Genomic DNA, 25,910 nt, shown 5'->3' with positions numbered 1-25,910 from the left:
TCACAAGAGTTTGCGATATCTTATGGATCAGCCGAGTTTGAACATGAGACAGAGGAGATGGTTAGACGTGCTGAAGGACTATGACTGTGAGATCCTTTATCATCCAGGGAAGGCCAGTGTGGTGGCCGACGCCCTGAGCCACAAGGTGTCGACGGCCCCTATCAGAGATCTGTGTATGAGGATGACAGTGATCACTCCCTTGTTGGAGCGGATCAAGGAGGCTCAGATGGAGGGTCTCAAGGAGGAGAGGCAGAAGTGTGAGAGGATAGTGGGCCGAGTAGCTTCATTTGATTATGACAGTCGTGGTTTGTTGACACTCCATGGTAGGATATGGGTACCGTACTGGGGTGGGGTACGACAAGTATTGATGGACGAGGCTCATAAGTCTCGGTTTTCTATCCACCCAGGGGCGACGAAGATGTATCGAGATCTTCGATCGGATTATTGGTGGCCCTGCATGAAGCGAGATGTCGCTTGGTATGTGGAGAGATGTTTGACCTGTCGGAAGGTCAAGGCGGAGCACCAGAGACCTCACGGCAAGATGCAGCTGTTAGACATTCCCGTGTGGAAATGGGAGGATATCACCATGGATTTCGTCACCAAACTCCCCAGGACCGCACGTGGAGTGGACTCGATATGGGTAGTAGTGGATCGGTTGACGAAGAGTGCCCATTTTATTCCGATTCAGGAAAGTATATCGGCGGAAAAGTTAGCCGATATCTATGTGCGAGAGATTGTGGCACGTCATGGGGTGCCGGTATCGGTGGTGTCGGACCGAGATGTTCGTTTCACGTCCAGATTCTGGAAGCGATTCCACGACGAGATGGGTACTCGTCTCCATTTCAGTACCACTTTTCATCCTCAGACTGACGGGTAGAGCGAGAGGACAATTCAGACTCTCGAGGACATGCTTAGGGCATGTGTTCTAGATTTTGGGGGCAGTTGGGATACGTATCTTCCGTTAGCGGAATTCTCGTATAACAACAGTTATCATGCGAGTATTGATCGACCTCCTTTTGAGATGTTATATGGCAGGAAGTGCAGGACCCCGATTTGTTGGGGCGAGGTCGGTCAGCGAGTCATAGGGAGCACCGAAGTGGTGCTCAAGACGACGGAATTGATCCAGCAGGTCCGTAGTAGGCTGCAGACTGCGCAGAGTCGGCAGAAGAGCTACGCCGACAGGAGGCGTTCGGACTTGGAGTTCCAGGTGGGAGATATGGTTGTTCTGAAAGTCTCACCTTGGAAAGGTGTCATCAGGTTCCGGAAGAGGGGCAAATTGGGCCCCAGATTTATTGGTCCTTTCAAGGTTTTGGCCCGGGTGGGTCGGGTTGCTTACCGGTTAGATCTTCCCGAGGAGCTTAGTTTGATACACAACACCTTCCACGTGTCGCAGTTGAGGAAGTGTTTGGTGGATGAGACGGCAGTCGTTCCCTTAGAGGACATTCAGGTTGATAGCAGCCTAAATTATATCGAGGAGCCGGTCGCAATTCTGGAACGGAAGACCAAGACCTTGAGGAACAAGGTAATTCAGCTAGTAAAGGTGCAGTGGCAGCACCGGAAGGGGTCCGAATGGACGTGGGAGGCTGAGGAGGAGATGAGAGCGCACTACCCGGAGTTATTTGCAGATCCAGCCGTAGCAGACTTCGAGGACGAAGTCTGAGACAAGTGGGGGAGAATTGTAACGACCCGTTCCCGGTATGTTGATTTATTGGTAATTATAGTGAGTTTTCTAGAGGGACTCGGAGAGTTCTAGCCTGACTCGCCGAGTCTGGTCGCGTCTGAGGGCACGTGTGAGCCGGGGACTCGACGAGTCCATGTCCCCGACTCAGCGAGTCCATCTGTCTGGGTGAAACCCTAAAATCCCCGGGTTGCCCACTATTTATACCACCTTATAGCCCCCCCATTCTCGCCTCCCTCACCCTGAGAACACAGTGTTAGAGCCCCAAACCTCCATTGAAGAGCTTATTTGTGTTTGGTGCCCTCTTTGTGAAGGTGTGAAGAAGGAGAAGAAGGAAGAGGCAAGGAAAAGGGTTGGAGTGCAAAGATCCAAGGCCAAATCAGAGTTTATTGAGGTATTTTCGGAGTTCCATCTTATTATATGCTTTAAACTTCCATTAGGGCTCTCCTAAGAGCTAGTTGGTGCTTGTTTCAAGCCTTACACTTGCATGGACGTCTTATTAAGTTGAAATATCTATGGATCTGAATGTTGGGGTGTTGTAGAGCCCATATCTACTGTCTTTTTGGGATTATATTGCATGTTAGCCATAGATTTACTCATTTTATGCATCTTTTAGCCTTATTTCCCTTATTCATGAGGTTGTGCACGTAAAGTTGGAAACTTTACGTGGTAAAACAGCTTATTGGACTCAGATCTATCAATTGTATGCATTGGATTCAAACAAAATCAAGTAAAAATCTGTTGCATGGCGGCGACTCGCCGAGTCGAAAGAACGACTCGACGAGTTGGGTCGCGAGTCCCGAGTTCTTCAGTTTTATCAGTGTCGAGTGGACGAGGTGAGTTAGGGAGTGGACTCAGCGAGTTGAGAGTAGACTCAGTGATGGAGGGACTCGGTGAGTTTGTTCATACAACTCGGCGAGTCCAAGGCAATCTTCTTGGGGATCAAGAACAACTCGTCGAGTCTGTTCATACGACTCGGCGAGTCGGATGAAGATTGTCTGGGTTCTTGGATCCAGAGGGTACTCGTCGAGTCGATGCCACACTCGACGAGTAGCAGCGTGAAGAGCTGAGAGATGAGACTAGGACTCGGCGAGTTGGGTAGCCCGACTTGGCGAGTCAGCCCAGAGTGAGTTGACTTTGACCAAGGGTAAAAGAGTCATTTTACCCCCAAGTGTAGTGTTAGTATTTGATTGAGTGTGTTTATGGATTTGTAGCCGAGGAGATTCAGGAGCAGCAGCCGTTAGCTTTCCGAGCCACACACTCATCAGCTAGCTTACGAGGTGAGTTTCTCTCCAGTAAGGACGGGTCTAAGGCCACAATGCCGGCCCGTCCAGTTAGCAGTAGTTTCCGGACTTCGGTCCGATGTAGTAGTTAGTATGTTTGATGCCTTCGTGGTTCAGACAGGATTTATGCGCTATGTGTTATGTGTTTTATGTTATGTGTTCCGGGCTACGGCCCGATGCAGTATGCAGTATATTTGTTCATGCTAGATGATATGCTATGCTATGCTCAGTCAGTTCCGGACTTCGGTCCGATGCAGGGGACACGGTCCCAGTCAGTTCCGGACTTCGGTCCGATGCAGTTAGTTCTGGACTTTGGTCCGATGCAGTTAGTTCCGGACCTTGGTCCGATGCAGGGGACAAGGTCCCAGTCAGTTCCGGACTTCGGTCCGATGCAGTTTCCGGGCTTCGGCCCGATGCAGTGGGCATGGCCCAATATGTGTTTATATGTTATTGTATGGTATGTGGTATTTTGGGGGAGCTCACTAAGCTGCGTGCTTACAGTTTCAGTTTTGGTTTTAGGTACTTCCGCAAGCAAAGGGAAGAGCTCGGGGTGACAGCATCGCACACACACTACAACACAGCTTTTGTCCTGGGGATAACTTTTTGATATTTTGGAATTGATGTAGTATGATACAATCTTTCCAATTTCCAACCACCCTCTTTCCAATTTCCAACAACACAAATTCCAACAATTTCAACAACCTAAAACCCCATCTTCCCAACAAATAATCACCTTCCCAACCCTAATCTCCTCACGATGATGTCATCAAAAAAGGTTTCGAAAACACGACCACCAAAATCTTCGAGAAGAAAAAACAAAGAAAAGAGGGAAAAGGGCAAATTTATTGGACTGGGGATAAGGAAGTGACGCTTTCAAAAGCTTGGATTTCAATATCTTTAGATAGGAAGATGAAAAACGCCCAAACCACGACGACATTTTGGAATCACGTTCTAGTACACTCCCACTTGTAAATGGGAAAGTGCGCGTACCAAACTTACGATGATGTAAACGACAAATGATACGAGCTAAGAGCTACTTAAACAAATTTTAATAGAATCTACATGAACCTCACAAACATGCATCAAAATTAGTGTAATGAATTCAACCTTTTAAGCACGGTTTTTCACCAATACAAAACCACACAAAGTGGTACACCCTTTGGCCATCAAAAAGCATGGTGTATCAGGCGAGTTGGTTCGCAGCGGGTCTTTGATCCAAGCTCTCTTAGTCAATCGCAATCGACCAGCTCTAATAAAAAAGGGAGAACTTCATAGTCGGATGAGGAGCTGCATGAAGTCACCCTTCGACGCCTAATAGGAAGTGACAAAGCGAAAAGGGTAGCATCATCATCAACAAGGGACAAAGGAAAAAACATCACTGAAACGAATAATGTACTAGCTTTTCACAAAAACCTGACAATCGTCTTATCTTTCTTACAAAAGCTCAGAGTTCAAAAATTCACATCAAGAGGAGGAGCAAATGCTTAAGGACTTTAAAATTATAAACATGACTCTGCATCCGGATTTTCACCCAATCAATTCGACATTTTTAACAAGCTCCAACACAAAATGAATGACAAATACAATGATTATAATTTTTATGTTTTAAAGTAAATTTTAATTTTAGCATAACGTTTATTAAAAAAAAATAGGTTTACAATGTAATTTTTATTTTCTATTTTAATAATTTAAATTATATTTGGTCCCCAGAAGGTAAGTGACGTTTTCCTTTTGTTCCTTTTGTTTCTTTAGGTTACACTCATTATGAAGCCTTGTGTAACGCCCGCAAATTCATGTTAGACATTTAAGATATAATAAGTAATAATTAGTCATCGTGCGAGCGATAAATATATGATTTGATAGAATATTATTTACGATTAATAATCTTATCCAAAATTATAGTAGATATATATAAAAAAATTGTAAAATCCGAATTTATATGAAGAATTTATGCTTATTCGTAGTTTCGCGATTAAACCGACACAACTATGTGCATTGTAAAAACTAAGTTTTAGGTAGGTTGCATATTAGCCTAAGTAATTTAAATCCAAGTCGTAGTAATCGTAAAAGACGGAGTGTGCATATAGAGAACATCTAATCTGACTTCGTATTAGGAGTTATGATTTTTTTCGAAGTTTCAGCGTAGCAATGTGCGTCATAGAAACCGAAATTCAAATGGCTCTATTGTTAGGTAAAACAATCTAAACGAGAGTCGGAGATCTTGTTGATATGATTCCTTCAATATAAAGACCGTCGATAACTGATGTTATACGAAATACTTATGAATTTTATATAGACTTTAACAGTATAAGCTTGTTAAAAATATAACTTTAAAAAAAATGAGAATTAGCTGACAGAGTCTTAATGAAAGTTGTAGACTCTGTCACGGCCCTAGAGAATTAATCAACAAAGTAAGTTTAAATGATTCTAGAGGAAGCAAGATTTAGTCTGAAAATATAACTTTTGATCGAGTAAAGTTAGCATCGATTAGCCAATAAATATTATGAAATTGTTATATGTAAACTTTGAAAAATGTTTTTATTGTTCCTTATAATATGAGAGACTTACGTGTTTTTTGTGTTTTTTAAATGGAGATTAACAATCATATTGCATTTTTCATATTTACTAAATATATAATTATTAAATATAATCTATGAAGCCTATATTTACACTTTATAACCTTGTAAAGGAGTTTTTTTGACGGTCACAAGTATTCTAAACACGTCGGGGTCGGAGATGGTGGACTAAGGTTCGCCGGAAGCAAAATCCAGGCAATAAATCGAAGGCCGTCACAACCTTTTACGTTAAAAATCTATAGGTTGATGTAACCGTGGGGATGATAAGGAAGTCTTTTCAGTCCTTTGGGAAAATGGTAGACATATACATTCCGGGGAGGAAGGACAAAGGAGGTACGTTTTTCGCATTCATCAAATACGTAGGAATCAAAGATACCGACTCTCTTGTGACAGCACTAAACCAAGTTAGATGTGGGCATAGTATAGCAAAGGTCAATATTGCAAGGTATGAGATGACCCCCTCCCCCCCCCCCCCCAGAAAAATACCCCCTCCAAGTTCTTACCACCCTAGACGGATGTCGGTCCTAATTGCTAAACGTAACAACATTAGTACTGGGAAAACTTTCACCGATGCTGTCATCGGGAGTCTTGGGAAACCTGACACTGTGAGAACCCAAGAGATTCAATTAAAGCAAGCTCCCATGATTGATTCATGTGATGACAGCTTCCTAATTGGAGAAGTCAAGGAATTGAAGCTTCTTAACAACATACATGCCCTCCTAAATGTTGAAGAGAGTATTCCATCAAGAGTGCATTACGCAAGGGGACTAAGATCACATTAAGATTCTTCCAACAGGGAAGAGCAGAGTCTTTCATGGATGATTCCCAAAAATGGAGTAGTTGGATTAAATGGCTCAAAATTGGGTTTGTGGATGACCAAAGTAACGATAGGCTATCCATAATTAGAGTATTGGGGATATCACTTTATCTGAGATCTGATAAGAATATCATTGCAGTTGCATGTAAGTTTGGGAAGGTTCTTGAAGTAGAAGGTCATAATTGGCACTCGGTGTGTAACGCCCTGTTCTAAAATATTCGTTTATGGAATTTCAGAGGCTAAGGCCAGGGGCGTTTTAGTCCTTTATTAAATTTGGAGTTATTATTCGAGAAGTATTCGGGCCGGAGTGTGTTGTTAGAAGTGTAGGATTTCTCGCCACCTTTACGTGGATATAAAGTTCATCAGAAACGGATCTAGAATGAAGGAGTTATGATACTTTGAAGATTTGGCGAGAATGGCCCTTATAGAGAAAAGTTTGCATGGAAGGCCACGCATGCATGTTTGGAACACGCGTGGGTACGTCCAACGTAAGTTGGGTTATGCCCAATGTAATGAGGCAGCTTGGTCGCGGATGTCCAAGGGGTATGCCCAGCGTACCAGGAGGTACTCCCAGCGTACGCTAAAAGTTATGAAACCCTAATTTCGGATTGAGCACTATATAAAGGACATTTTGGTTCCAACCTTAGCCCCCATATCAGCCTCCCCAACGTCATAGGAAACCCTAGAACGTCCCTACCTTCATTTTATGAGATCTTGACCTTGGAGAACCCATTGTGGTGGATTAAAGCTTGGAAGCAAAGAGAAGAAGGTTGGCAAGGAGGAACCTTTGAAGCTAGAGCTTGTAGATCTAGGATAAGTGCTTCATTTTGGACCTCTGTAAGGTAAAAAGTCTTAAGTTTGATGATTAACCTCTTATATCTTCTTAGTACAAGTTTATGGACCTTTTTGGTCCCAAGATTGAGACTTTATGACTTAAGCTCATTTCTAAGACCAGGGTTGCCTCCCTTAGAGTCATATGAGTCCCATAAGCAGTAAAGTTCCGATATTTATGGTCCCAATGAGCTCATGCATGAGATCTAGTTTTGGTTTTAGAAGTGTATGGTCACCTTTTGAGTTTGAGTGTATTTGGTGGATTGCAAGTCTCCAAGTTAGTGATTTTATGGACTAAGACATTAGTATGGACTTGGATCTGAGTTAGTAGCCTCTGGAGTGGGATATTAACCACTTAATGGAAAAGTGTCTTAACAGGATGGTTATGCCAAGCATAAGTGAAGGTACTCCCCGCGTACGCACCAACAGGCCAGTACGCTTAACGTACAATGGAGTACGCCTAGCATACTCAGCAGAGTTGGGCTTTGTGCATATTGGGCCTCGGTGTGGGCTGAGTTTCAGACTTAGTGTCCTTGGGCCTTAATGGTCCATCAGAACTCGGTTGCTAAGGACCAAGGATTTAGTATTGGTCTTGGGTAAGGCCCAATAAAGGGCTTTGGGCCCAATATAGCAAGTTGGACCATTAATGGGCCAATAGTAAGCTTGGAAAGTCTATCTTGTTGTTGGATCTCCCGAAGTTACATTATTGGGCCAAGATTATTGTGGGCTGGTAGGGCCCATACGAGGATATAGGCCCAATTCAGAAAATTGGGCCATTAGTGGGCCTATAGTGGGGCCATGGATGGATTTGGAAGGAATTGAGGGTTTCAGCTATATTGTGACCCATGCCATAGCAGGGGTAAAATGGTCATTTTACCCATCAATAGATTCCCCTTTTGATTTAGTGTTTGACTTGTCATGATAGCAGGAGAGTAGCCGGGACAGCAGTTGGGGATCTTTCACTCGAGTTTTCAGCAGTCAGCATTCCGAGGTGAGTTTCCTTCCATAGGAACGGGTCTAAGGCCACAATGTCGGCCCGTTAAGTTAGCAGTAGTTTCCAGACTTCGGTCCGATGCAGTAGTTAGTATGTTTGATGCCTTCGTGGCTCAGACAGGATTTATGTGTTATGTATTCCGGGTTACGACCCGATGCAGTATGCAATATATGTGTGTTCATGCTAGTTGATATGTTTATGTTATGCTTTGTTCAGTTAGTTCCGGACTTCGGTCCGATGTAGTTAGTCCGGACTCCGTTCCGATGCAGGGGACAAGGTCCCAGTCAGTTCCGGACTTCGGTCCGATGTAGGGGCAAGGCTCCAGTTAGTCCGGACTTCGGTCTGATGCAGGGGACAAGGTCTTAGTTAGTTTCCGGACTTCGGTCCGATGCAGGAGGCAAGGCCCCAGTAAGTCCGAACCTCGGTCCGATGTAGTGGGCACGGCCCAGTATGTGCTTTATATGTTATTGTATGGTATGTGGTAGTTTAGGGGAGCTCACTAAGCTTCGTGGTTACGATTTCAGTTTTTGGTTTCAGGTACTCAGTTTTTAAAAGAGGGGCTCGGAGGGATTGCAGTGCACACACCGTAGTCAACTAGCCTGGGATGTGTTACTCTGATAATAAGCTTATGTTTGAATTAATCTGAGCCTCATTGCATGTGATGGTATTCAGGTGGTGGCTAATTGGCATTACAAGGAGGCCGTCAGCACCTGAGGATTGGTTTGGGTGGAGTCAGAGGTTCCCTAGGGCAAGCCTAGGATGAGAGTAGCAAAGATTAGCAGTAGAGAAAAGGGACTTGGTGGAGTTGAGGTAGCTCTTGAGGAAAGTACGGATAGATGTGGAAGGTAGTATGGGCCCGTACTACTGAAAGCAGAGGATCCATACTCGATTCAAGAGGGGCCGAGGAAAAACCAGGGAACTAGTAGAGGGTGTGAGAAGTCCCTCTGCAGTGGTGTGTATTGGTTAGTAATGTCTTATGTTTTTAGCATGGTGACGTTGCGTGAGATATCAGTTGGCAGTTCAGGTGCCGGGGAGAGATTTGGCTCAGGTTCTAGAGCTGGGCAGTTTACAGATCGGATGAGGGATTTCGTTTCCGCAGAGGTCTTGCGCAACATCATTGATCAGACTCCAGTGATTTTTGGTTCAGTTAGGGAGGCCATTATGGAGCTTTTGGACAGTCGTCTTTAGGCCTTTAGGGCCGGGATAGTTTCAGGGTAGTTTGGGCTTGTCTAGAGCGTGATTCTTATGGAGTTCAGGGATCCATCAGGAGGGACATCTGCATGATTGGATAGTTAGGGAGGTTTTGAGAGCCATTCGCGAGGATCTGCCCTACGTTGTCGTGAAGGTCACTGATAGGTTGACCGCGAAGCTCCAGACTCGGACAACGGTTATTCAGACGACGAGGTAACGCATGAGCGAGAGTCGGGCAGGAAGTCGGAAAGGAAGAGGAAAACGGATGAGACTTAGATAGCCACAGGTTTGGGAAAGAGGCCCAAGGGGTCGGATTTGAGATCGAGGGACTACTAGAGCGCAATCGATGCAGGAAGTGTGGTAGGACGCAAGAGGGTACGTGCAGGCGTAGAAGTGGTGGCAATGGTGGATGTTTCAAGTGCGGCCGGATTGGCCATTTTAGCAGAGATTTTATTGTTACCATTGCCCAAGGACTTGACCCGATATGTTTCCATAGCAGTCAGAAGGGCCACAAGAAGGCCCACTGTCCGAGTTTGGATACAGCAGGGCAGGTGCCAGCTTTTGCCCCTGGGACTTTGAGAGCCACCAGTAAACATCAGGTTCAGGCATGGGCGCCTACGGCTCGGATCCGAGTATTCTGGTTGATTTCATCAAGGATTCGAGCAACACTGAATAATGGGGGACGTATCTTTTACCTTCCTGCCAACTATTATTCGTGATATTATTGTTATGTTACGACATTGAAATCAATAAGCATATGTGTTGGGGTATTATATTACATGCCTATGGTTAAGTCATATGCCAGTTGCATACCTTGGGATTAGAATGGTGAATTGGAGGTCGTCCCTTCTAGGGCAGGTTACTTTGGATACTGTAACTGTAGCATGTATATGTAAGATTCAGTAGTGCCTCACTACTTGCGGAAGGTGTTAGTCGGGTAATGATCAGTTATATTCTCAGTAGTGACAATCCAGAGTTTCTAGTGGAGTAGCTAGCAGTCGATATGGAAGTGGGTTTGAGATGTTCACCTAAGCGCAAGCTCTTAGGATGCAGTCATTAAAACAAGTACAATTAAGGATTGAAGGGTGCTCGGTTAGTTAGCAAGAATGATTCGGATCTGGTAAGGGTTAGAGGGAACGCCATCAGAGGTAAACGTGGGCGGGAAGTGGATTGCCCTTTTTATGGAAGGAATGTTGGGGAATCCTTTCGACCAGTAAGCAGTAAGGAGTTAGCTAGATCCAAGTGGGGGAGAACCCTTCGAGTATTCAAGGGTAAGAGTATGCAGATCCATAATGGGTACGCGACCTCTGAGAAGAAAAGATAGTAGCAACGATTGATGGATTGAGGAGTTCAGGATTGGGAGTTTGAGGAACTTCCCAACAGATAGTTCATATATTCAAGGTGGTTAGTAGCTGGTTGGGAATCCAGGTTGGAGGACCACCTGTAGGACTCTAGTAAGTCGGGATGAGGATCTTGAGAACAGTTAGCAAGAGATGCTTCCGTGTTAGTAGTTAGTAGCAGATACAAAGCATGGTAGAGCGGTGGGAAAGCCGCAACATTTTTTTCTAGCAGTCAGATAGTAGTAGTAGTGTTGTAAGTCTGCGGGGGTAGCCGTAGCATACACTAGCAGTCAGGTAGTAGTAGTAGTGTTGTAAGTCTGCGGGGGTAGCCGTAGCATACACTAGCAGTCAGATAGTAGTAGTAGTGTTGTAAGTCTGCGGGGGTAGCCGTAGCATTCACTAGCAGTCAGATAGCAGTAGTGTTGTAAGTCTGCAGGGGTAGCCATAGCAGTTACTAGCAGCCAAATCGTACTAGGGAGTTGTGAGCCTGCGGATGTAGCCATAAAATTCATCAGGTCAATAGTCTGCATGAGTGCATTGTTTGAACGCGAGGGAAGCAGTAGTACCCACCAGTTTGGGTTTAGTAGTAAGGATATGGGAATCCACCGGTTAGATTTCGGATTTCCCAAATGGTTCAGTTATGGTTAAGCCGACGATTCGATAGTTGGATTGTCTCCACAATTATAAGATCAGGGAAGCAGTGGACCGTTTAGGTTCGTGTATGTTAAGGGCTACCGTTAGTCTGGGAGCCATCATTTTTAGTCCTGGATATGATGACATCAGGATGTGACGTTTGGACCTGATCGATGGATCGGGAGGTTGATAGAGCCGCAGTGATAGGATAACTAGTGGAAACTAGTTCCAGAGAAAGATTTTGTTCAGGAGTCATGGGAGAGACTAAGTGAGGAGTCCTTGGACTCCACAGTTGAGTTGGAACTTGGTGTTGTAAATAACCGATGAATGATTGGAGAGCAGGAAGGTCTCGAGATATTTTGGGAAGCAGCCATATAGCAGTTCAGTGCTTCAGTCAGTTTAGTGTTTCAGGCAGTTCAGTATTTCGTGCAGATCAGTGTTTCAGCCAGTTCAGTGCTTCAGCCATATCAGTGTTTCAGCCAGCTCAGTGCTTCAGCCAGTTTAGTGTTTCATCCAGTTCAGTGCTTCGGTCAGTTTAGTGTTTCAGTCAGTTCAGTGTTTCAGGAAGTTCAGTATTGCAGGCAGTTCAGTGTTTTGGGTAGTTGCAGTGTGATGTCCAGTATTAGTAATTGTGTTGGAATGCAAGTGCTGATAGTATAGTTGGTCGATTTGAAATGACAAATCCCTCTCAACAGGATCAGTTGAGTCTTCTGCCAAGTATAAGTGATCTGAAAGGATGATTGGGCAGGTAGCCTTTCTTTGAGGATGGAAGATACGAGTTATTAGACGTTGAGTAGTCGGATGAGAAATAAGCAGGCTAGTTCCAGCAGCATCGATTCAATATGGGTGGCAGAGTGGATAGAACAGTTATAGATAGTCGAAGTATCTTCAGAAGCCGCTGGGAGCGACTAGGAGATTACGATGGGATGTAGTGATCGGTGGGAGTCCGGTAATCCAGGTATTGGCAGATTAGTTGGACCAGGGTGGTCTCAGTGCATCCGGTAGGAGGATGAGGGGCAACAGAATTTTGAGTCAGAGGCAGCAAGTTGACAGATGGTGTTACGCCTCTCGTAGCAGGGTTGGATAATCTCGGAGTGGAGGGTTTGACCTTGTTGCGCAGCTCTCGTATGAGTCTTAACCATTGCAGTGATGAATCTTTCACTCGAAGGATTGTCTGATCCATTTGCTGGGACGGGTGCTCAACACTAATATATGGAAATAAGAAGCATTTAGTATGTTCCAACAATAGTGACCAACACTGAGAGTGGCTGGAGTGATGGATAAAAGGGTTAGAGTCACCAGGCAGGGTGTGGAAGGCGGATTGTAGGTCAGTTGACCGTAGCGGACTTCGAGGATGAAGTTTAGTTTAAGTGGGGGAGAGTTATAATGCCCTGTTCTAAAATATTCGTTTATGGAATTTTATAGGCCAAGGCCAGGGGCGTTTTAGTCCTTTATTAAAATTGGAGTTATTATTTAAGAAGTATTCAGGCCAGAGTGTGTTGTTAGAAGCGTAGGATTTCTCGCCACCTTTCCGTGGATATAAAGTTCATCAGAAACGGATCTAGAATGAAGGAGTTATGACACTTTGAAGATTTGGCGAGAACGTCCCTTATAGAGAAAAGTTTGCATGGAAAGCCAGACATGCATGTTTGGAACACGCGTGGGTACGCCCAACGTAAGCTGGCAACTTGGTCGCGGATGTCTAAGGCGTACACCCAGCGTACGCTAAAAGTTATGAAACCCTAATTTCGGATTGAGCACTATATAAAGGACATTATGGTTCCAACCCTAGCCCCCATATCAGCCTCCCTAACCTCAAAGGAAACCCTAGAACGTCCCTACCTTCATTTTATGAGATCTTAACCTTGGAGAACCCATTTTGGTGGATTAAAGCTTGGAAGAAAAGAGAAGAAGGTTGGTAAGGAGGAACCTTTGAAGCTAGAGCTTGTAGATCTAGGATAAGTGCTTCATTGTGGACCTCTGTAAGGTAAAAAGTCTTGAGCTTGATGATTAACCTCTTAGATATCCTTAGTACAAGTTTATGGACCTTTTTGGTCCCAAGATTGATACTTTATGACTTAAGCTCGTTTCTAAGACCTCCCTTATATTCATATGAGTCCCATAAGCAGTAAAGTTCCAATCTTTATGGTCCCAATGAGCTCATGCATGAGATCTAGCCTTGGTTTTAGAAGTGTATGGTCACCTTTTGAGTTTGAATGTATTTGGTGAATTGCAAGTCACCAAGTTAGTGACTTTATGGACTAAGACATCAGTATGGACCTGGATCTGAGTTAGTAGCCTTTGGAGTGGGAAATTAAGCACTTAATGGAAAAGTGTCTTAACAGGATGGTTACGCCGAGCGTAAGTGAAGGTACGCCCCGCGTACTCACCAACAGGCCAGTACGCTTAGCGTACAATGGAGTACGCCCAGTGTACTCAGCGGAGTTGGGCTTTGTGCATATTGGGCCTCGGTGTGGGCTGAGTTTCAAACTTAGGGTCCTTGGGCCTTAATGGTCCATCATCGGTTGCTAAGGACCAAGGATTTAGTATTGGTCTTGGGTAAGGCCCAATAAAGGGCTTTGGGCCCAATATAGCAAGTTGGGCCATTAATGGGCCAATAGTAAGCTTGGAAAGTCTATCATGTTGTTGGATCTCCAGAAGTTAGATTATTGGGCCAAGATTATTGTGGGCTGGTAGGGCCCATATGAGGGCATAGGCCCAATTCAAAAAATTGGGCCATTAGTGGGGCCATGGATGGACTTGGAAGGAATTGAGGGTTTGGGCTATATTGTGACCCATGCCATAGCATGGGTAAAATGGTCATTTTACCCATCAAATGATTCCCCTTTTGATTTAGTGTTTGACTTCTCATGATAGCTGGAGAGCAGCCGGGACAGCAGTCGGGGATCTTTCACTCGAGTTCTCAGCAGACATCATTCCAAGGTGAGTTTCCTTCCAGTGGAACGGGTCTAAGGCCACAATGTTGGCCCATTAAGTTAGCAGTAGTTTCCGGACTTTTGTCCGATGCAGTAGTTAGTATGTTTGATGCCTTCGTGGCTTAGACAGGATTTATGTGTTATGTGTTCCGGGTTACGGCCCGATGCAGTATGCAGTATATGTGTGTTCATGCTAGTTGATATGTTTATGTTATGCTTTGTTCAGTTAGTTCCGGACTTCGGTCCGATGCAGTTAGTCCGGACTCCGGTCTGATGCAGGGGAAAAGGTCCCAGTCAGTTTTGGACTTCGGTCCGATGCAGGGGGCAAGGCTCCAGTTAGTCCGGACTTCGGTCCGATGCAAGGGACAAGGTCCCAGTCAGTTTTCGGACTTCGGTCCGATGCAGGGGCAAGGCCCCAGTCAGTCCGGACCTCGGTCCGATGCAGTGGGCACGACCCAGTATGTGCTTTATATGTTATTGTATGGTATGTGGTACTTTGGGGGAGCTCACCAAGCTTCGTGCTTACGGTTTCAGGTTTTGGTTTCAGGTACTAAGTTTTCAAAAGAGGAGGTCGGAGGAATTGCAGTGCACACACCATAGTCAGCTAGCCTGGGATGTGTTACTCTGATAATAAGCTTATGTTTGAATTAATACTATGAAATTATGTATGACTTATGATACAATTTTATAAATATGGTTTCAGTAAAGTTTTGTTTTTTAAATAAATTTTTTGGGTCGTATTTTTCGGACGTTACACAGTGGATCTATCCTCATGTTATGCAACCATCCTTACTAATTCGTGGAAGCTCGTAAATGAAGAAGTGGTCACAACCTTCAACGGGAAATAGTTCCAAGTAGGCATCAATGAGAGTGAAAACAAGTCGGAACCATTCCTCGATAGAAGCTTTCCAGAAGCCCCTTTGTCGGAAGTTAGTGATTCTGAGGATAATGATGCCATAAATGAATAAGGTGACATATTTGGGGAAGATTCAGACGAAGAAGGTATCTCATAAATGTGGATTAACCGGGACATGATGGAAGGGATCGAAGACGGTGAGATTAATATGAAAGGATATGAGGCTTACGGAATAGCCACCGAAGACGGTAAGTAGTTGGCGGGAGAAGGTGAGTTTTCGAAAGGTCGTGATGAGAGAGAAGAATTAAATGCAAAAGTCAATTCATCTGAGGAAGGGGCAGTCCTAACTCTGGGTCGTTCAAAGTCCTCCCAACCAAATAACGGGCCTTATGACCCACCATCTCCAGGTAAATTCTGCAGTCCAATGGATAACAACTCTCACACCAATTCGGTAGCCCATATGATGCATACTAACACCAAACACACAAAATCCCAATCCAAAAAAAGGAAACTCATCCACCTTATCCCCAACTCTAATCTCAATACATCAGTCTTTCGTAATCTCGACCTTGAGTTCCAGCCAAGTAACCATCTCACTTTAGTTTCTGATAAATCCTTTGATCTTAATGTTGCACTCTCAGTTGGAAGCAACAATGGCGATCATGTGGATATATGTTCTTCCTCAAATGAAATTTCAAGCATTAGTAAAATTAGGAATGAAGTCGGATTCCATATTGGGGAGGATAACACTGGAATCTTGGAAGATGTTTTGGAGGTGGATGCAAATGGCGAAGGTGGTATTCATGTTTCCAAATGAATTTACCAAGCATCAATATTAGGGGGTTGAGTGAGCCTCGAAAAATTAACTGGGTCAAGGAACTGAGAATTAAACAAAAAATTGATTTCTTGGGGGTACAAGAAACTCACATCGCTAAGTTATCAAGAGACGATGTCTAAGGCTGTTGGGGTAACACCGATGTGGAATATGAAATTATACCTCCACATGGGAAATCCGGTGTTGTACTTTGTATGTGGGATCCAAAGTCTTTCCTCAAATCAAATGTCATCTCCTCGAGGTACTTCCTAGTAATATCAGGTAACTAGATGGGAATACCAGGATACACCACTCTTGTTAATGTATATTCTCCGCAATGAATCACTGACAAGAGAAAACTATGGGGGGGGGGACTCCTAAATATCAAGAACAGTGGCGGGATTTCAGTGTTTTTTGGCAACTTTAACACAGTTTACAGGAGGGACTAAAGGCTCAACTCAGCCTTCTGCAAATACACTACAACAGATTTTAACCAGTTCATTGCCAACGCAGGGTTAAAGTAACTTAAAATGGGTGGTTTAAAATACACTTATTATAGGGAGGAAGGGCATAAATTCAGCAAAATTGACCGGTTCCTTGTTTGCTCAAATTTCATCTGTTCCCAACCATCTTCCAGTGTCACAGCTCTGCCTAGGTTACATTCTGATCACTCCACGATTGTCTTAAAACCATCCATAGCATATTTTGGGCCCTGATATGTGCATATTTAGTGTGTATTAAGTATAGTTTTTTATTCATATATTAGCTAAATTATCGCATATTATGGACAAAAGATACTTAAAAGTGTTAAATTATGTTTTTCAGTCCAAAGATGAAGCTCGGAAGCAAAAGGAAGCAGGAGAAGCGGTTAGGAGCTCGAGAATGGAATGAAGAAGAAAAACACTAAAAATGGCACCTACTCGTCGAGTCAGATAGCCTACTCGACGAGTCCAGTCGAAGGATCATTAAGATAATGACTCGGGATTCCAGATAGTTATCGCAATACAGGGAATGTGAGAGGGACTCGACGAGTCACCACTTGACTCGACGAGTCGATTCGCTTATTTAAAGATAACTCCACAGATCGATTAGAGGGAGTTCTGGGACGATTCAGAAGTGTTTTGCTGCGATTTAGAAGCCATAAAAACCCTAGAAGTCGACAAAGAAAGCTAGAATTCAATTTCGGGGAGTAATTAAGGCACAATTTCATCATTCCACTTATTCTTTTGTTTTATCAATATGATTAAGCAACTTGACTTTGTTTGTTTGCTGTTATTTACTTTAATTATGAACTAAAACCTTTAGACTTCTGTTTGGGGATACAAAGTTGACAATATGGTTTGATTGATTGGTAGGATTAATTCCAAGTTGGTGAATTTTTGTTATTTTAGCTTGCTAAAGAATCTTGTGTGTGAATAATAATTAATTTTCTGTTAATAGGAAGATAATTGATTAGCATGGACATCTATTGATTATTGACCTCATATGATATGTGACCACTATACTATATGTCTAGGATTAATGAATATGAAACTAGAATTAATAAGAAAATTGAGTAAATTCATGTGCAAGCTTGTAAGATGACCATCAAACAAGAGGTTAATTAAAAATAATAAATTAATTAGCTATTGCAAGTCTAACTTAACCCGAATAATTAATCTAGTAAATATAATTAAATTAAACAATTGGCCACTGTTTGAGTTAGTTTATTTGCTAAGGATTAGGGTAGTGAACATGAACCTAATCACTTGAATCGGTAACCAACCAAAGAATTAATCTATTGCACTATTACCTTGAAATCAACCATAGAGTTAACCAAGTTGAACTAAACAGAAGTTCCTTTCCAATTATTGAATCTAGTTAAGTCGTTATTTTCTAGTCTTAAATTAGTTATAGTTAGTAAGTTTCTAGTCTTGTAAAACTAGAGAAAACCCCCTATTTCTTAATTAACTTAGATAGAATTAGTTTTTAATTTAATTTGTCGTTCCCTGTGTTCGATACCCTGCTTATTTAGCTATACCACAATTGATAGGTTCACTGCCTTTTGTGTGTTATTTGATAATTAAAGTAGGTTTAAAACTAAATGAGTTTTACACACATCAAGTTTTTGGCGCCGTTGCCGAGGAACGGTTCTAAAATTAGCATTAAAATTCTAATTCAATCGATCCTTTGTGTAAGATTCATCTTACACACAGTTAATTTCTGTTTAAGTTTTTAGGTATATAAAAATAAAAATAAAAATAAAAACCCTGATTTTACCTTGGACTCGCCGAGTGCATTCGCCCAGACTCGGCGTGTACAACGCAGAATCAGATTTAATTTTTTTTGTTCTTTTTACGCGTTTTCTGTTTTGTTTGCAGTTGTTCATGACCCGAGGATCTGATACGCCTCTGGTTCCCCCTCTTGAAGATCCGGAAACCGCATTAAGAAGGAACAAAGGCAAAACCGTTGGAGAATCCGCTTCTTCAAAGAACTTACCACTCAAAAACCTCAAATCCATTTTTAGCAAGAAAAGGAGTAGCAAATCAGGAGCATCCAGTGTATCGTTGACAATCGAAGACCCGATTCAAAAAGACACCGAGTACGAGACCGAGGAAGAAAACGAGCCCACATACGAGCACACATCCGAGTTTGAAGACGATTTAGCCACCGCTATGGCTAATATTGACGAAATCCCCATGGGGGAATGGAAGAAGAGGATGCGTGATGACACCGGCCCGAGACTTGTGCAACCCGCAATTCCCACAACCGCTACTTTTGAGCTAAAGGGACATATTCTCGCTCAACTCAAGGAGATTCCTTTTCACGGGAGAGATCACGAAGACGCCTATAAGCACTTGGATGAAGTAAATGATGTGGCAGATTACTTCAATGTACCCAATGTGCCTCGCGAGATCCAGCTTCTTCGCATGCTTCCTGTCACATTTAAAGGAGCTGCAAAAGTTTGGTTAAAGTCACTCCCTCCCGGATTGGTCACCACATGGGCCAAGATGAAAGAAGAGTTCATAGACCATTTTTGCCCACCTTCCAAGATAGCCAAGCTAAAGAAAGCCATTTCCAACTTCGAGCAACAACCCGGAGAATCTCTTTATGAAGCTTGGGAAAGGTACAAGAGCCTACTTAGAAATTACCCACACCATGACCTTAATAGCCAACAAGAGGTCTCCATCTTTTATGATGGAGTTAATGTCACCACGAGGCAACTACTCGATTCACAAGGCCCACTCACCAGAAAGCCACCTCCAGAAATAAAGGAATTAATTGAAGAATTCTCCAAGCATTCTAGAGAATACCACAATCCGAGGAATGAAGTGAGTTGTGGAGCAGTGAACTCGGTGAACGATAGCATGGCGGCAATAATAGCTAAACTCGATAGCCTAGACCGAAGAATGACGATAATGGATCAAACAATCCATGCTATTAGGGTAGGATGCAAAAATTGTGGCGGCCCCCACCTCACCAAGGATTGTGATCGAGATGAAAACGGAAATAAAAAGGCTCAAGTATTTTATTCCAGTGGCGATAGATACGATGAAGATTGGAGGAAACCGAAGAAGGAATGGCTCCCATACGAAGAATATAAAAAGGCTAAGGAGGAGAAATACAAACAGAGGGAGAGGGGATTCTATCAAAAGGAAGAGCTGATGACGGAAAAGAAGGCCAGTTTAGAAGATATGCTCACAAGATTCATAACCGCGTCCGAGAAAAGACACAATGATCATGATGTAGCAATGCAAGAAACCAGAAACATGTTGAGGAATCAGCAAGCATCCATTCTCAACATTGAGAAACAGCTGGGACAGCTTGCACATCAAGTGAATGAAAGAAGACCGGGCCAACTTCCGAGCAACACCGAACCCAATCCAAGAATGGAGAACGTAAGCGTATTAACCTCCAGCAGTGAAGGAAAATTTACAGAAGCACTAAGGATCTCCAAGAAGAAGGAAGAAAAGGTAGAAGAATCGGAGCCAGCAAAACCCGACCCGACTCGCCGAGTCACTCCATTGGACTCGACGAGTCCATGCGAAATTGAAACACCTATCAGTTCTTCAAAACCTTATAAGCCTCCGCTGCCATACCCAATCAAAGCCATGTCTGCAGAAAAAGTAGAAGCATACAGAACCTTCATGAATCATGTTAACGCTCTACAAGTTAATGTGGCATTTGTGGAAACAATACTTCAAACACCTAAATACTTCAACTTGCTTAAGGGCCTTTTTGCTGCTAGGAAGGATTTGGCTGAAGTCGCAGAAGTATTGATGAGTGAGCTACCTGAAAAGAAGGGTGATCCAGGAAATATTGTGCTTCCGTGCCAATTTGGTAATAAGGTCTTCACCCGAGCATTAGCTAACTCGGGGGCAAGCATCAATATGATGCCTTTTTCATTCTTTAAGAATTTGAATTTACCAGAACCAAAACCGGTGAATATGAAGATCCATTTGGCGGACAAGACAATAATTCATCCACAAGGCGTTTGTGAAGATCTCCTTATAAAAGTTGACAAGTTTATTTTCCTAGTAGACTTCGTGGTAGTTGATATGGAAGAAGACCCCGAAATTCCAATTATTTTGGGGAGATCCTTCTTGAACACCGCGTGTGCTTTAATTGATATATGTGAGTCTACATTGACATTAAGGGTGGGTGATGAGGCTGTGATGTTTAAAGCTACTCCAGAAATCAAGCAAAAAGAAGAAAAGATTGAAGAAGTCTCAATGATCCAACTGGATGATGACATATTAGAAAAAGAGCTTGCACGTTTGCTAAAAGAGGATCCAAGCAAGTTTGTGATACACTCTGAAGAAGAAGGAGATGTTAACAAGGACTTGGATGAATTAGAAAAGCTACTGGAAGGAGCCCACTAAAAAAAACCCAAGAATTGATGGAATTCGTTCCGACTCGCTGAGTCACTTTAATGGACTCGACGAGTCCAGTCGACTTGGGCAAACACTTGGCCGACTTAGATCTGCTTGTTACTAGTTCTTCACATACCTTGGATTTCGATAATATACATGATTCTTTAGAAGAACAAACAGCTGAAGGAGGAAAGGGAAGGAAAGTTCAATACGCCGATGTAGCATGTCTTGATACGGTTCATTTTGAGGATGGGTTAAGCACTGGAAAGGACGAAGAGATAAAGGAAAGGAGGGAGGAAGCTGATCACCTATTCACTACTAAACCTAAAGCACTATCCATCATGAAATGTGAAGTAATTAAATTTAAAGAGAAGGAGGTTCAAGAGAAGGTGAAGAAGAAGGGGGTAAAGAAGAAAAAGAGGAATAGGGAAGCCCAAGCAGCTGAGGATGAGGCCGTGAAAAAGAAAAGAGATGCATTGAAAAGGGCTTACAAAAAAAAGATCCACGCTTACAAGACCAAGTACAAATCACAAAAAGTTAGGCGTGCGTTCCCGATGCTCGGAGATGACGAAACGTAGATGGGAAGGAGTCTAGCTAATGACTCCTTAAAAAGAAGCGCTTGGCGGGAGGCAACCCGTTATATAGAGTTTGCTTTCTTTTACTTTTTAGTTTTTTTTATTTATTTTCCCTTCGTTTTTTTTGAATCTTAATCTTCCAAATCATCGTACATGTCTGCTTGAGAGTGTGCATAGGTTAAGTGTGGGGTGAAATGATTTACAATAAATAGCAAAATTTTGAAAATTATGCATTTTTTTAAGCGACTCCCCGAGTTGACCACTACTCGATGATTCCATATGGGTTTCAGAAAAAAAAACATGAATTCGCGACCAGACTCGCCGAGTCTGACCACGACTCGACGAGTCGGTATTATTTACAGAAAAAAAATAATTTCGAAATTACTTTTACAATGGGTAACTAGGGTTTTAACCCTAAGAATCAATTTTCACAAACATACTCGCCGGGTGCCGTCATCCTCTCTCTCTCTCAAGCATTCATCATTGTTCTTCAAGTTTCTTTCAAATTTCTCAAGCCTAATCTCAAAAGGTAACAAATTTCTTCTTGTTTTTTGTTAAGAACATGATTATAAGACCATCTATGGTAGCAATTGCATGAAAAACCCGTTTTTGAAAAGTACTAAATTTCTAGGGTTTTGATTTTTCATGAATTATGTTGTTTTGAATGCTTATTTTGGCCTTAATACATTAATACTAAGTGCTTAGACAAAACCCTTGACAAAATTTCCAGGTTTTATGGTCTAATCTGCATCGACCCGTCGACTGACTCGTACAGTTCGCGCGACTCGCCGAGTCGGACCTGGACTCGACGAGTCCAGTCGAGTAACATATAGCAGAAATTTTTTTAATTATATTCTGTGTTTTCTGGGTTTTGTGTGTTTGTTTTGTAGAAATCATGTTCAGAAGGGGACAAAGTTCCAATGGCAACCAAGGGGATTTTCCATGGCTAAACTTCCCACAAATCGAGTCCGCTTCGACAATGCGGAAATGGAAGAAGAAGCTGGATGATATCAAGAAGAAGGAGGTTTATGTGCCCAATCGGATAGATTGGGAGTGGCTGCAAAATTTTCGATATGAGGAGGAATTAGCTCCTTACCTTTTGAAGGAGTTTCACCATGAAGGCGAAACAATGGTCTGTGACGGGTGGAGCCGGGTCTTCCGTATTCAAGAGCCGGTTTATTTGGAGCTTTGTTTGGAGTTTTTCTCCACGATATCTTTCACCGGGGGAGTGGATGTTTATCACCCAGCCAGCTTTAGTTTTTGTCTTGGGGGCGAGTTTCGTCAATGCTCTGTGGTGGATCTTTCCTGTCGATTAGGGATCTACGATCAGCCCTTGGTTTCAACACACATCTTTCAGGCCTTTTTGGCACAAACCCATATGGTGTTTCCCGAGGGGGTTACGAGTACGGGCTGGTGGAATACTATTGGTAATAAAGTTTATATCCCAATGTCTGCACAGGAAGGGAGCATCCGATCCCCAACACACCACCTTATTTCATCTACCATCAATCAAAGAAAAGATGATGACAAGGTTTCCAACCTCGACGTCTTCTATTTAGGGAGCATCATTACACCCGGCGTCTTTTGCAACATTCCTTGGTGTTTAGCTTCATATCTCTCGGAGGGTGTGGTCAAAGATCGCAAAACTTCCCGAATTAATGGTGGGATGTTTGTCACCCGGTTGGCCAACTCATTCGGGATGATGAACCGCGGTGCATGGAACTTCATGACATTGATCCCTACACCTCCGTTCAATCCCATTCTTTTCCGAAGAGCGAGGATTATTGAAGATTATGGAGGTGGCCATTATGTCATCCCGAATGATGACCCCGTTGTTGGTCCCGAAGCACCGGGAAGGAGGGTAAGATCAAGAAGAGAGCGGGATGTGGAGGACGAGCCGCCGGTGATTCCGGTTGAGAATGAAGACGTACCAATGGATTGGTACAATGTGGAGATGAGGCGGCTACAGGATCAAATGGCGCGGGGGTTGAATTTTAGCAACCAATCTCATATCCGACTTTTTGACCACTTCAATATCCCACATATTGATGGTGGAAATTACCCATTTATTCCGTCTTGAGATGAGGTGATTGGTGCGAGAAGAAGTGGTGCCGGAGGAAGTGGAGCCGCCGCGGATGATGATGAGGAAGAAGATTGATTTGTGTTTTAATCAAACAATTTTTATTTTCTGTTTTTTTTTTTTTTATTATTATTTGGTGTGTATGATTTGTTCAAGACTTTATTGTGTTTAATGATTGTATGCATTAGTTATTTTTCAGGATTGGATTAGTATTGCTTGCTTAGGAAGCGTTTAGAGTTATAGCGAACGGGTGTTATTACAAGTGAAAGCGAGTCAAGGAAGCGGAACGTTAACGTCAAAGTGTCGAGTCCGGTCCCTAGGGGTATGAGCAATTAAGTCTATACGTGAGGAAGAGTTAGAGAAGTTCTTAGAGGCTGAGACAGTTGCAAAATGCCAATTTTTTTCGTTCAGTGGCCTACTCGTCGAGTGCACTTAACTGACTCGACGAGTCGCCTTGTATTTCCACATATTCTGAGATGGCGCGCTGGTACTCGACGAGTCGACCATATGACTCGACGAGTCATTCATTTTTTATACCGACGGACTGCTGATTTGATGCTGCTAAGTGTACCACTTGCTCACTTATTCTTCCATGTCCATTCTTGAAGATCTTCCATCGATTTCCGCGTATTTGGAGCGACCCACACGACACGAGACACCCAAGGCATGGATGAGATGTTACCATGTCTAAAGTTAATTGAAGTTGGAGCTTAAATGAAAGTGATCAACCTATCCACTGCTATCCCAGGGGAGTTTGTTCCAATTCCCTCTTTAGTTTTTTTATGTTTTTATGCATACTATGCAATGAGGGCATTGCATCACATAAGTGTGGGGTAGGGGGTTGGTTACATAATAGTCAATTTTATAGTCAATTTTAAAAAATTTTGCATACCAAAAGTATTATTTAGGACTTAATTAGAGAATTTTGGTAAAAAATTAGGATTCCATGTTAGAATTGTGTTGATAATTGCATGAAAACCCAAATGTTTAGTTGAGCCTATATACGTTCTAGTGCATTTGTGGCTTCCTTATTCCAGTGAAATCATGAGACAAAAACACGACCTTGCTCAGCCTGAGGGATGCAATATGTTTAGCAGCCTAAACCTGAAATGTATCCAGGAAATTTTTTATCGTTAGCCAATAAAGGTTGAGATTGAGCGCCCCTGCTTAAGCATGTAGGGATTTGAGTGACAAAAGTGAGGTATACATGTAAAAAAAAGAGAGAGAATTACAAGAAAAGTTGTAAGAATTTTGGAGCAAATGAAGTGAAGATCTAAAGATCAAAATTCCAAGAAATCCAAAAAAGTTGAAGATACCAAAAATAAATCAATACAAGTTGGTGAATTCAAAGAAATTAAAGATCAAATTATCAAGGAAGTGAAGAATTCAAAGAGCTCCATAGTCGTATCGAAAAGTTGTAATTCTAGAATATGTATGCTTGGGTTGCTCAATTCAAAATACCTTGAGGGTAAAGAGGTTTTCTGAGGATGGATTCGGAGGGTTGCATAAAATGAGCATAGTTTGGGGTGAGTGGGCGAATGTTTATGACGATTGTGAGTATTTGGAGTATGAGGGGTTCTTTAGGAAAATTTTTAGACACAAATGCATGCGTTGCAGTCTTGGCATAATGGCTGGGTTAGATTGGAGTTGTCATACATAATTCTAATGTGTTAAAATTCAGTTTTGCTTGGGGGCAAGCAAAAGTCAAGTGTGGGGTATTTTGATATGTGCATATTTAGTGTGTATTAAGTATAGTTTTTTATTCATATATTAGCCAAATAATCGCATATTATGGACAAAAGATACTTAAAAGTGTTAAATTATGTTTTTCAGTCCAAAGATGAAGCTCGGAAGCAAAAGGAAGCAGGAGAAGCGGTTAGGAGCTCGAGAATGGAATGAAGAAGAAAAACACTAAAAATGGCACCTACTCGTCAAGTCAGATAGCCTACTCGACGAGTCCAGTCAAAGGATCATTAAGATAATGACTCGGGATTCCAGATAGTTATCGCAATACGGGGAATGTGATAGGGACTCGACGAGTCACCACTTGACTCGACGAGTCGATTCGCTTATTTAAAGATAACTCCACAGATCGATTAGAGGGAGTTCTGGGACGATTCAGAAGTGTTTTGCTGCGATTGAGAAGCCAGAAAAACCCTAGAAGTCGACAAAGAAAGCTAGAATTCAATTCCGGGGAGTAATTAAGGCACAATTTCATCATTCCACTTATTCTTTTGTTTTATCAATATGATTAAGCAACTTGACTTTGTTTGTTTGTTGTTATTTACTTTAATTATGAACTAAAACCTTTAGACTTCTGTTTGGGGATACAAAGTTGACAATATGGTTTGATTGATTGGTAGGATTAATTCCAAGTTGGTGAATTTTTGTTATTTTAGCTTGCTAAAGAACCTTGTGTGTGAATAATAATTAATTTTCTGTTAATAGGAAGA

At 42.7% G+C, this 25,910-nt stretch overlaps 1 non-coding gene across 1 annotated transcript; it reads right to left on the bottom strand.

Annotated features, from left to right (window-relative positions):
• Nucleotides 1–18,987: 18,987 nt before the first annotated feature.
• Nucleotides 18,988–19,094, bottom strand: LOC145013646 (small nucleolar RNA R71). The gene has a single exon (XR_013665194.1). It is a non-coding gene; the product is annotated as a small nucleolar RNA R71 (small nucleolar RNA).
• Between the last annotated feature and the right edge of the window lie 6,816 nt (nucleotides 19,095–25,910).

The sequence above is a fragment of the Lactuca saligna genome, chromosome 8, assembly GCF_052625555.1.
Source record: "Lactuca saligna cultivar CGN05327 chromosome 8, ASM5262555v1, whole genome shotgun sequence".
Taxonomy (NCBI): Eukaryota; Viridiplantae; Streptophyta; class Magnoliopsida; order Asterales; family Asteraceae; genus Lactuca; species Lactuca saligna.
Note: the sequence above shows the minus strand (reverse complement) of the source record. Positions and strands in the feature narration are given on the sequence as shown.